General features: G+C 38.2%; 1 protein-coding gene across 2 annotated transcripts in view; it reads left to right on the top strand.

Annotated features, from left to right (window-relative positions):
* Window positions 1-3437: 3437 nt before the first annotated feature.
* cpne4a (copine IVa) overlaps window positions 3438-13573 on the top strand; it is a 74607-nt gene continuing 64471 nt past the window's right edge. For both annotated transcript variants that reach the window (XM_035381836.1, XM_035381740.1), the window contains exon 1: window positions 3438-3683. The gene's annotated coding sequence lies outside the window, so the exon portion shown is untranslated. The remainder of the gene's footprint in view (window positions 3684-13573) is intronic.

Below are 13573 nucleotides of genomic sequence, written 5' to 3'. Positions count from 1 at the left end.
TGTCCGGCAACGGTGATGTCTCATGCGGAACCAGAAAAAAAGACCGCAGGCCTATTCTTTCATCCAAACGTTCAAGTTACAAATTTGAGCGTTTGTTACTATATGGCGTTTAATTTAGTGTTTGCATGTCTCAAATTAGCCTACAATATTTCCATGTGGATCGAATTTTATAATAATAATTATTATTATTATTATGATGATGATGATGATAATAGGCTAATAATACTAATGATTTGGCGTTTCAGTGTCTTTTTGTGGGATTATATTAACATTACAGTATACACTTAGTACAAGCAAGGGAAATGCACCTACAAGAGTTAATAATAGGTTATTATTGTGGTTTTGATTAAAAATGGGGAAAAGTTGATTGACAAATAGGTTCATTTATCCCTGTAAATGACTATAATGAAACAAAACCTATGCCACACTAACAATAATTTATTCCTCTTAAATCAACATTTTTCATTACTGCACTGCATTTGTGGCCTCTAGTTGCTAAATTACTGAGGTTGAGTTGGACAGGCTTTAATTAATCATTGTAATTTTTTAGAATCCTGCGAGAGTTTGGCAGTTAGTCCTTGACTTGACAATTAGTCTCATTTCTTGACGTTGAATGTCCTACTCTGATTGTATTTCTGGATGAAAAGGAATTTTAAACTTCTGCAGTAAATTATATGCTAATACTCATATAACCCAAAAAATGTGGACTGTGACAATGTTTTTGTGATATTGTAGAAGTATGATAATGTGACAACAAAGTTGCTGGGCCATTTATTGGCCAGTTTATTTATTTATTTTATGTTTTCTTCTGGTACTAAATTTTGCATTTCAGCCATGAGGTGTGGTCATCTATCACTGCTAATGATGAAGTATGACATTGTATCATGCAGGACTTCATGACAACCATTCTATCACCCACTTCAAAGATTTTATATTGATGGACATTTCTGGGTAGTTACTCTCATAAATATTCATTTGAATGTTTAGTTGCACAATATGCCCCAGCAATGCTATAATTGCAGAAGAAATGCATGCCTCTTATTTGGATACAAATAAAGGATAAAATAATCTATGGTTGGAAACATTGCTATTTACAATGCATATCAATTTGACTCTCTAATAAATGATAAATGATGCTTGACAATGTCCTGGCTGAGCACGCAAAAAAAAAAATCTAAAGTGTCATATATTAAACTGGGTAAGGAGAATAACTGAAATGTACTATTCATTGGTTTCCCTGGACGTAGAGGGTAATGGTCATAAACTGAAAACAATGTTTGAATACAGAATAGAAATGACTGTCAAAGTTAGAATTAGTGGAATGCCAGCATCAGACAGAGTGATGCTTTTATATGAGCTTCATTGTATCTCAGAAAAATAGCTATTCCCTCCTTGCACTTTGCATCATTTATTTCCAATTTGAATAAATTAAAGGAGAAAATAATGGTAGACAGGTTTATTATCCACCATCAAGGTCTTCATATTCATGAGAAAGCCATGTTGTTTCTGTTATCACCCTTTTCGATTAATAACCTATTGTTTAACTCCTTAAACTTTGGGTGTTAATCACTCTGAAAGTACAGTCGGTTACCTGAACTTGTTTTATCTTTGGTGTTCACTCAGTGAATATTCATGTGTAGAGCTTATTTATAAAACATGTTTTCAAACTAACTGTTATATATTTTGAATCATGCATTCAACTAAAGTAAAATGTTGTTTCTTTCCCCTGAGAAAGGTCTTGCTGAAAAATTGGGCTGTGTGCCAGTTCATTTCATCTCTATGAATAATATGATTAATAAAACTATATACTGTATTATTTTCCTTATATATTGGACTATGTCCTTTATGATCCATCAATGTTGTTTAGCTATATAGTCATTTTCAATACTATTGGGTTTTAAGCACAAATACAGAGAGTTTGTTCCATCTGAGCTTGCCTCAAGGATCACTTTTTATTGCCCCTCTTCTCACCACAATATAAAATCCCAAGTTGTGCCTCCTGTATTGCTGCTGTACCTCCCCTTCTACTTCCTACACTGTACTACAAGATAGCTAGTATTGATTTAATGGAAGGTACCCTGTGGGCATTTGTAGGACCAATGCAGCAATAATGCAATAAACACTGGTCTACTCATATACCCTATCCCTTGGACAAATCCAATCGGCTCACATTGCATCCCACTGTTCTGGAGTCCCAGTTAGAACTAATTTATTTGTCTAGGGTATAGTTTCTGCACTTGCAGTGAGTACAAGTAAAAGGGAAGCTAAAGTTTCCTACCTTTTCCACCAATAAATTTCTGTTTCATAGAAACTCTCATGCCATTTGATCTTCATTGAAAATGTGGAATCCTGTTACAAGTTATTGAATATTATTAATGTCTCATTGGGTTTGCCTTTTTTTTTTTTACTGATCTATACATAGTAGGTACAAAACACTTCATATTTTAATTTTGATATTTAATATTTTGCATATTTCACTTAATATTTTGCTTTATTTTTTTGGGACTGAAAAGTCCAACAGAAAAGCACTCATTGATAAAGGCCATTTATAAGTGTTGTTTGCCGTGGGCATGTTCATCAAGAGTCTTTATAGAACTAACACTCATGACTTCAAAAGCTAGCCATGGTAAACATAATTTAAAAAAAAAAAGAAACAAAACAAAACAAAAAAAAACGGTTCACATATTTTCAGAGAAAAAAAAAAAATCCAAAGTGACAACCGTGAAAGCCCTTGACAAGTGTTGCACTTGGCTGCTCCCTGTCACATAAACCATGTGAGCAGGAGACAAGAGGCAGCCGACCTCGCAACACCTTTAACAGGTGGTGTACAACGGACGAGATGCTTCTGTTCAGTTGGCAGCATTGGCCAAATCTAGCCCTTACTGCCCACATGCCAATGCTCTTGAGAGTAACCGGTTCACACCCTGTCTCACTTTAGTTTGCACATCTTTTCCAGTGATATTCTGTAACAAGTCAACATTTATCTTTTGGGGAAACAAAAAATTTGGAAATCAACCAAATTATTATTTAAGCTTTGCTGTTAGAACAACACAAGTAGCATTTATTGGTTAAAATGGAAGATAAATGATCATTTAAAAAAATAAAAATAAAAAACGCTCAGGAAGGGCAACACTGCCCGTTATCTTTTATGGGCTTGTTCGATGTGTATTGATACGACTTAACACACTGTAAAAGAGCTAACAGTTTGAATGACAAGTCTTTAACGATAACTTGATTCCAGCATAGCGCAATTTTATTTATTTTTGTAGACTGTTTGGCAGATTTTCGATATGTAGTGAGGTAGGAAGTCCCCATTAATTTAAAGCATGCAATTAAATGATCTCCCACTAGAGTGCAGTGTCGTTAAAGAGCAGTGACTGTGGCATCTTTACCATGTATGATAAAGCATCGGTGCAAAAGTGAGCAAGTGTAAAAAAATCTGAGACTTCGCTCTAACCATCTTTCATAGAGAGTAGACGAGCATTCGGATTGTGAGACAAACTCCATTTACCCAGGAGTGGGCTGGCTCTCCAAGCTCTGATACAAACAGTGATTTGAGAATGGAGTTAGTCTCCTTGTACGGAGCGCTCGCCTTTCAAAGTCGACTTTCCTCACATCGTAGCATTTAAACAAGGAAGTTTTTTTGCCAACATCTTGTGGGGATATTTTTATGTTCGCTGGAGGTGAGTTACCACTGCACCGACATACACTGTTCGCTGTTTAATGATGGAGCGAGCAACGCGTGGGCATTTAAAAAACGATATGATATAATATCTAGGCTTTGCTTTTTTTAGCGTGTTTAGTCAACCTGTAGCTTATACCTAAAAAGGTTGTTCATGATGCTTAGGCATTATTATATTTAATGAAAAGTGCAGAAAGTTTTCTGAATGTGTATAGTGGCATAAATGTGAAATTAATTTGGGTTTTTTTTCCAGTTGTCTCTGGAGAAAAGCGTACATGTTTACACATTAAAACCGGTTTCAAGTTATAGCAAGAATAGACTATAAACCTCTGATCACTTTTCTCACCTTCAATTCATTTTTAAAGTAGCCTAAACTTCAAATTTCACGATTGCCTTGTGCTCATCTGTCACCTAATGCACTTATGATAGTGTCTCCTGAAGTCAAGAGAGAGAGAGAGAGAGAGAGAGAGAGAGAGAGAAAACAAACAGCACAGGTAACATCCAATAAGTCCTGCAGAATTAAATCCTACATGAACTTCATGGAAACAACAATGTGAACAACCAGTATAGCTGATGCATATTTTAGCGGATAGCTTGTCACCCATAGATTCTATCGTTTTCGTGAAATGTATGGATATTTGACCACAGAACAACAAAAACAAAAATGGCAACAACAACTTCAACAATAATAATACAATGATAATAAAAATGTTAGGTGGTAGATGTTATGTAGCCGACTCTATGAGGAAATTAATATTAGTTGTTATTGATATTAGATATGAGCAGTGTGCAAACGTGTAAAGATCTTTATTTAAAAACGTAAACAAATGCAGAGCGCATCCTACCCCAATACCTGCCCCCACGCTCCCACAACAGAACTGTGTGCGTGCGTGCGTGCGTGCGTGCGTACGCGTGTGTAAAATGAGTTAGGTGAAGTGCAAGTCTTAGAAAGGTAGTTACATCTCCAATGAATGTATAGGCTTACTTTTAAAGATGTGCTCTCAAGTTTGTTAACTTATTATCTAAGTTGTAGAAAGGAAAGTAATTGTTTCTTTGGAGCAGAACACTGTGAATTTTCAGAAGCACGCAGTAAATTAAAGTGGATTTCTAATACTGTACAGATGTATGCTTAAATAGACGATTTAGTATTTATAATCTTCAGAATTTAAATTAAACTGTTAGTGGTCATTGTCAATAATTAATGAACTGATTCGCTGATACAAAACATAGTGTACATAATCAGATGTAGAATTCACCAATTTTTTAATTTATTGAAGTGTTATGAATGAATATAGTTTAATTTTGTTTAAGACACTAAATGATTTCTGTTTTATTCACTATTATCTCAGCTGATTAAGGAATTAACTATAAAGAAAACAATTAGTAGGCTTATTACAAGATGTAATAATTCTAAATTTGGAACCTTTCAAAAAAGAAGTTTTGGAAGGGTTCATAATTTACACTGCTGTGTATCCAGATCTATTTGAGACTGATTAATGCCTTCTTGGGCTTGTAACCATACATGTAGATTTTATGTAGACCTAACCTACAAACAGTGACCCTGTACGTTCATCCTTGTTTCACCGTGTGCATTACTCCCTTCATTTCCCTCAAGAAGCTCATATTTTAAAAATTCATGTTTTTATCCTTGTGCTAAGTTTGTTCTGTCATTTCATCTATGTCTGAGAATCACTGCTGGAAATAGTTTATTAGAGATATATTTATAATATAGTTAAAGAAATGTTGTATGTCAAGCACTTCCTCTAACACGCCTACGCATCTTCACACTCTGTAATGTTTATATCTGGGTGAGCATAATGATTTTGTATATCCAAAGAAATTCTTGTTCTGCACAATGCAGAGGTTGAAGACAAAGTGGCTTAAAAAAATCTTTTAGAAATACTATGCCAGAGTAATTCTCAGCTAAGGACTTACATCCTGCCCTTACAGTTAGGCTGCATTGTTTAAATTAAGAACATTTTATTTTCAATGTTTTCCCTAACTAATAATTTCACCATGTTTAATCCATATTTTCCCCTCATTCTTTGTTATTCTTTTTTGTTATTCTGGTAATATAAATAAGTGTGGTATGGACCCTCCGGCTTTTTAATAGACAGACTAATATAAATGTAGAAGCCTGACTGACCTTGTGCTTGGTACAGAATGTAAGCATATAATTCAGTTTCACTTCACCATAACTGTGTTTTACGAAAACAATTATTTGGATTTTCAAGCTTATTTGCCTCTATAAAACCCATATGGCACACTGATTTAGAAAGTGAATGTAATCCCAAACCCAAGTGTCACGACCTCTGTTGTAAGTTTGTGTTTACATTTGTCTCTGTTGCGTGTGTGTTTCGTCTTTCCGGTTTGTCATCTGATTGGCCGTTTCTGTCTCTGGTTACTCGGCTTGAAAAAGCTTCCATTTGCCACCTATCAGCGGAGACTAGCTCTTTGAACATGTGCTTGGTGTATTGTGTATAGTGACTGCTTTGTTTGATTTCGATTCCTGTGTAGCCTTTCTGGTTTGTTTGCTGATTAGATCTTGTGTATGACCACTGACTCGTTCCCTTTAACTCCGAATCTTGCCTTAGCCCTTTTAGTTGTTTGACCCATGATTTTGAGTTTCTGACCATTCACTCTTTTATTTGATTCCGATTCTCACCTTGCCGCTGAGATTTGTTTACTGGATTGGATTTTGTGTTTGACTATTCACTCGTTCTTGACCTCGATGCATTTTTTGCCCTCTGCTCACCATATAGTGCTCCAGTTAGACTGTGTGTTCCCAGCTGGACTACAGATCCTTCCATTGGGACACAGGTTTGTTATTTCAATTTGCTATTTTTCCTTCGTTATTTTTGAAGCTACTCTGGGTGAAGATTCAACTCTCTGTTGCGGGTACGCTATTTGGACTTTTGGTTTCTGACTATCGGCTAACTGTCCCAAGTTCAGCGTTTAGCCAACCCACTGAAGCCACCCTGTGCCCAGTAGCCTTCAAAGACTAGCCATTTTTCAGTTTGATTTGGATAGGCAGATAGGGACCGGAGTTACTGGTCGGTTTGCAGTACGTTTCCCTTACCCATTCCCCACTCATCTCCCTTATCATTCACCATGTTTTGCTGGTAAAATCCTGGTAACACCTAGCTGTATCCCTGCTTGACATTGATTGGCTTCAGGTACATTGAACAAAATGCCACCAACATTTTAGGATGCAGTTTGCATATATCTATCTGGCATATTATGCATGAGCAGCAGGGTTGTTGTAAGTGAGAATGATTTGATTTAGTCAGGAGAAACCAAGGTCCACTCAATTGGAGAAGGCTATGCTTGATTGGAGAATTGGAAATATAGATTGTGACAGGTTTGTGAAGGGATACACCACTGCCATATATGTGGCACAAGTGATGCTTGTGTCAACTGGTGCTCTTCTGTCTCAGGAATTCAACTGAATGTGGCAAGAGGGCTGCTGCTGGACATGTCTGATTATGGATGAGCATTCTGTATCAGCAGTTAGCATTCATGCTGGTTAATTGCTCAGAGATCACTGATCGTAGCTCCTCATAAGGATCAATCAGGGTTTTGGTTGAGCGTAAAATATCACACTGAACTTAAAGGCTGACTCTATCCACCGGGTTTCTACCAGGATTTTACCAGCCGAACATGGCCGAGAACAATGAGCCTTCTTTCTCATATTCGTCACTTCCTCACTCACACCTCATCGTGTGATCTTCCTCCTCTCTTTCAAGCCAGACTAAAAATAAAGAGAAACAGGGTTCCTGCCCTGTTTATGCATCCAATTAAGCCACTCGTTCATAGTGTAATGATGCCCCAGTCTTCATTGTGTGAGAGAGTCAGTAGCCACAGTGCCTCCCAGAAAGATAGTGGCAGGATAAACCTAGCCTCTTTGCTCACTAGTGACTTGTATTTTTGATTGGGAACCAGGCAGCTGCTTGTTATGTCATTCCTGTTGTACAGTAGCCATGGCAGCTCTGCAGCTTTTAAAGTGAAAAGCAAGAGTGTGTGTACACTTGCGTGTTTGCATGTGTTGCTGTGGTGAGTCATGTGCATTCCCAAATGTACTGGTAAAATTGGATGCAAAATCAATACTAGACTTCCTCTGTGTGTTTATGATGTCAGTTTAATGATACCATCTGGAGATCTGAGAGAAAATATCGACCCTTGCTGATATCTCCATTCTATTTGTATGTAAACTCACATGCTTAAAAAACAATTAAGTTCATGAAGGCTAACATTTTTCATTCTTGGACAACTACATGTATGCGTAGTTTCTCTGCTAACTCAACCAAAATTGAAGAAATGTATTTTTTTATTAAATCTGATTGTGTTTTATTAGGAAAGAAATTATTTGCTTGTGAGTTCATAAATAGTTCATAAATTTTCTAAGAAAATTTGAATGGGTTTGTTTTTATGTATAACATATATTATGTTACCGGACCATTGTTAGTTGAAAACTGTGTGATTTCAGAAGGTGCCGCACAAGGAATTGCCAGTCCAAGGCAGTGATTTGTGCCGTTCCAGCCTCTTGAGTGCTAACATCTGCTAGGCTCCGCTCTATAATTAGGGGTCGAAGCAGCAAAGCTTCCGGAACCCCATCGTTTTTGTTATGATTCTTTTCAATGTCATTTTTCCTCAGCTTTCACCTCAAATAACTATGAGCTGAAATGGCCCAGAATCACCAAACTTGGTAGGCTTATTTGGATAGCTGAACTCTTGGATCCTTTACATTATGGTGCAGATTGAACACCTGGTGGCACTGTATTGCATGTGATAATATTTTGATGTTCCTGTGCCCCATTTGCCTTTTGGTCCCCTTCCCATTTGGTCCCTCTCTTCATGAGGAACAAATTTTCCTCAAAGTCCCATACAGTCTGCCATATTTTCCATCAAAGAAAATTTGAAAAACACACTCCTCCTACAAAAAATGAAATTGGTTATTTTGGCTCATATCATACCTTTATACAGGTATTACTTTTCCAGCACTTCTGTAAACATATGGCCGAATGACAAGCCAGTGAAATTGCAGTGTAGTGGCCGTATGAAATAATGTGGTCCTTTTACAGGACTGTTTAGCTGAGATCAAGGACTGCATGTCTCTTAACTTCCTCCAGCTAAATTCAGATAAGGTGAAGATTTTAGTTTTTGGCCCCAGGCACCTCACTAGCGAGATCTGTAAGTACATTGGTTTGGCTTGCCATAAAAATAAGTCTTGTTGCATTGACATCTACCCTGCTTGCTCATTGTGCAACGTGCTTGTGTATATATGATATAATGTTTGAGCTTGACTGTGTGTGCGCACCTGCATGGGTGGGTGGGGGGTGGCAGGATTGTTAGCGTGTTGTTGAAGGCCCTGTCTCTGACAGCACAATCTGCTACAGGTTGTGGTACCAATTTACACCTTCAGGGCCAGTGGTATTAATCTAACTATGTCTTTCTCTTGAGACTGTCAACTCATTAATGTAATGTCAACATCAACCCATTAGTGATTGGAAAACAATCTTTTGCTCTGACACACCTGTGATAGCAGGTTGGTTCACAAGTGCGTCTGGAGTCGCATTGTTTTTCTATTTCCACTATTTATAAATGAATTCAGAGCCTAATTTGTCGACTGTCTGAAGAATAACGAGCTATCGTTTGTAAATTTGCTGGTGGCCTTGTTAGCATCAACAATTTATTGTTACAGCTGATGAGCAGATCACGTCAAACTGAATAATTACACTGGTCGGCAAGGTAAATGAATGGAAAAAGAGACTAATGAGGTGTGTTTAATGTGATGCTGAATAGTTTAATCATTCTTTGGTAGCAAAATAAGAATTAGAGGAATGTAAAAACAGCAGTATCGTAATTTACCAGGCATTGTCATTATTCACCATCAGTCCAAGCACCTGGCCCAGAAGTGTTACCTATTTTCTGTTAATTTTTGTAGCACCATTGAATTCAGAAGCTGTAGTTTTTGAACAGTTTACAGCAAGAGGGAAGAAGAAAGGAACATATTTACTGAACGGCACAATGACCTCTGCATGACATTCTCACGGGATCAACGTGCATTTCATTTTTGCTGTGAAACTGAATTCGCTGTTGCTACCTTGGAGACGCGTTGCTTTGAGCGCATTGCATTGTGTTGCACCATTATTCTGTTCTGCAGATTTTAAGAAAGTTGTGACTGTTTCAATAGCCTGCAAAATAAATCACAAGTGGAACGGTATCCTGTGCTGCCAGAGGAGCAGATGGGTATCAGAAACGCGATTTGTGGTTTCATATGTGTGATGTAAGGCAGAGGCCCTGTATTTCCTACACTGACACACTCATGCACTCACACATTCCCATGCACACAAACATCTGCACAATACGTACACATGCGCACAAACATACACATACACACAGGCGCCAGGAAGGAAGTTATGATGCTGTTCTCCAGGAGGCACCACCAGCCTTACAAACAGGTATGGCCATAGCTGTGATACATGGTAATCACTATGTCTGTGCTCAATTATCAAATATTGGTTTTTATAAAAAGGCCTGGTTTTCAGCTATTGGACTGTGTGGCTGGTTTCCTGGATGACCCTGCGTTTCATACCCCTTTTCCTTTGTTGATTTTGTATTTTTGCCCGACTTTGCCTTGAATGTGTTGGGCGCCAGGTCGGCTTTTCTTATTCTCAAAAGGCTTTCTATTATTTTCAGTTCAAGGATTGAATAAAGGGTAACAAGTGTAGTTACCCCCTATTTGTGTTTCAGTCTGTTCACCACGTGACACGGTGGTCACAACCAGACCTGCATCACAACTCATACACACATATGTACATGCTTACATGCACAGAAACACACATGAACACACACCTTGATGCTTAATCATATTTGCTTTTGGTTTTTTGAAAAAAAGGTTGATTTCCACATTCATTTCAATAGGCATGTCTCACTTTAACTTCTGAGTGCATTTGCTAGGTAAACATTCATCACTTTGGACAAATGTATTAGCTTTCAAAACAAAACATTCCCAAGGAGGGAGCAAATGATGGGACAGGCATAGAGCCTTCTCATACCAGAGAATGGAATTGCCTCGCCCATTACCTGCTACACGCTTGCCCTGATTTAAAATGAATCAATTCCTCTCTCTAACCACTTGAATGCCTTCAGTTATTAAGGGTGAAAAATCCAAGTTTGTGGTTAGCCTTTCACAAAGTGCTGTGTTTACTGTGTTTATAGCTGAATGCAATGGATGCATAACTATTTAATGGCAGTGAGTTATTTAATATAGGGACTTTGGACCAAAATAAATTGAAACCTAGGTAGTACCTTCAGTCTTTAGAGAAGTTCTCTGGAAGAAAAAAAGCTATAAAAAAAAAACTATTCATGTGAGGTTAGGTATTAACCTATGAATACAACTGAAACATGAAATTGTTTTATCAACAAGTCAATATATATATGGAATTGTGTTCATTTGTAAATGTAAAGCTTGTAGTTCATTGTTTTATCTCCTATTATCTACCAGAAATATATGTTGGTATGCTGTACATGGAGAATGGATTTTATGGAGCCAGGGCTATTCTGCTATTGTGCTTTAGCTATGAGAACTGCTTGGATGCCTGCAGGATTCGCAGATAAAGTCGTGGCTTATCGGGGAGGCGAATGATTGTTTTTGTGTGCATGGTGTGTGTGTGGTCAGATGCCAGAGAGATTGTGTGAGTTTTCGTGTGTGTTTGCATTTGTGTAAGGAAATTTGGCTAAATAAATATCCATCATCCATCCATATCATCCATACTGAGGAGTGTGTTCTGCCACTCCCAGCATGGGTATGCATATGGATGTGTTTATTTACGGCATGTATTCTGCATATAAATGCAATTCGTCCATGTCGGTGTTCAGACACAAGCTTGTGCTTGTTTGTGCTTGTGAAACGTAGTTGCACATTATGTAAACAGAACTATAAAGAGCAAACAGATTCAGGCACAACTGAGTTTCAGAAAAGGAAGAGGATGTGTCACAATGCTGATGCAAGATTTTTTATTAAGCCCATCTGGGTTTGGGTGAAGTATCGATTCAGTGAAGTTGTGTCCAGGTTGAGACATTCAGGGAAAGTGAACAGGGTGACATACTCGAAATTGAGTGTGCAATGGGTGGCTGACTTGGAGGGAATGCTTTATATTAGCTGTGACAATGTTGGTTAGCTTTTAAGGAACTTAAATTATAGCTGAAATATAGCAGGTTTGACTCCTTGGCAGGAAATCTAAATCTGTTATCTATGTGTGTTTTAGGATTACAGTACTACACTGACACAGTAAGAAACAGAAAATACCATAGGTTTGTAGCAGAACTACTGCAAGTAATATACTGTAACTATTCCAGAGCTAATTCTGACGTGACAAAACAAAAGTTGTTGTGCGGTACATAAAGAAGGAATGCTAAGGGGGAAAAGGCCACACCTTCATAAAAAGGTTCACAAATAAAGGAAACAGACATCATTAAACTTGGTCCTGATCCCAAGCACAGATGCTGCTGATATCAGCTGAGGCAGGAGAATGTGGCTGGCGGACCGTGCCCAGCCCAAGACTAGGCTTCATGGGAAATGGGAGAGGACGGCATGACACGAGAATGAGTGATGATGGGTGATGCGTTTTCATTAGCAGTGAGAAGATATTATTTTAGCGGGGGGGAGCCATGTATAACAAGCCCCCCTCCTGCAGAGCCTCAGAAACTCATTTGCCATCTGGAACAGCAAGCAGGCAGGAACAACGGAAAGAGGTCTTGAATTTGTAATCGATAATATTAGATAAGTACCAGCAAAGAATAATATTAGTACTATTTAAAAAGTCAGCCCATCCCATGTATAGGACAGAAACGTGGGGTGCTGAATGAGACCTAAATACTGTGCCCTCTGTGGGTTTCCAGGTTATACAGAGATCGTAATTCCTCGTTCTACCAGGTGATACTGGGTTTTTTCTGCCCAGACTCAACAAAGCTTCCCTCAGCTTGGAATAAATCCACCGAGTGGCTCCCCAGCTAGTCCTGGAGTCAGGACAGCCTTTGAAAGCTCTTCCTAAATGTCTGCCAAGCAAGCAGCTCCCTCATTCGCACCAGGATTTGCACCCAAGTTCTTACAGCACATTTTCTGGGGCGAAAGAACACAAAACCTGAAGAAAGCAAAGTGGCTCTGCTGTGTATAGGGGAGATAGAATGGCAATGCAGTTTATAACCATGGTGGGATTTTTTTTTTTTTTCCACAGGCCAGTTCTGACAGCCTGGGCTGAACCCTACTTCCTGTCACTAGGGGGGCTGAGCGAATGTTCTGTGATGAATATTTCACAGCAGAAACATTACTGTCCATGCCTGAGTGCCTGAGTGCCTGATCCCTCTGCTCAAGCTTATCTACTCCAGTTCTGGAATGCAAGCCCACATTTAACCAAAGACAGTTTTTGGTGTTCTCTTCTAGAATCTTCTCTTCTAGAAATATTTTTAGCTTTTGGGAAGAGAGCCCTCAAAAAGTCCAGTGCCATCTGATAGTGGATATGAAATGCTGTGCTTAATATGTGTGTTTAATAATGCTTAGCAGAATACTTATTTCAGTGGATGTAGTTAAAGCATGTCTGAACTTTCATTATCATGTGCAGTTGATATAGGGTTCCTTATTCTAAGCCTGATATTGCTGTTAGAAAGCCATTCCTAAATACAGTTAGCAAGTAGATAGTGGGCAGCAAGTAATATATAATGTTTGTAACAACTTACATGTACAATGTGTTGCCTATATATGATTTGCTGGTGTTATCTTATGATTGAGTTCTTCCTCATTTCCCAGACATCATAATTCAGCCGTCCTGTCTTTGCAACAACAGTGAGCAGTTGTAGCTAAAGGGTAGTTGAAGAAGGATCGCAATTTTA

The sequence above is a fragment of the Anguilla anguilla genome, chromosome 1 (genome assembly GCF_013347855.1).
Source record: "Anguilla anguilla isolate fAngAng1 chromosome 1, fAngAng1.pri, whole genome shotgun sequence".
Lineage (NCBI taxonomy): Eukaryota > Metazoa > Chordata > Actinopteri > Anguilliformes > Anguillidae > Anguilla > Anguilla anguilla.
The sequence above is the reverse complement of the archived record's forward strand: the minus strand, read 5'-3'. Positions and strand labels throughout refer to the sequence as shown.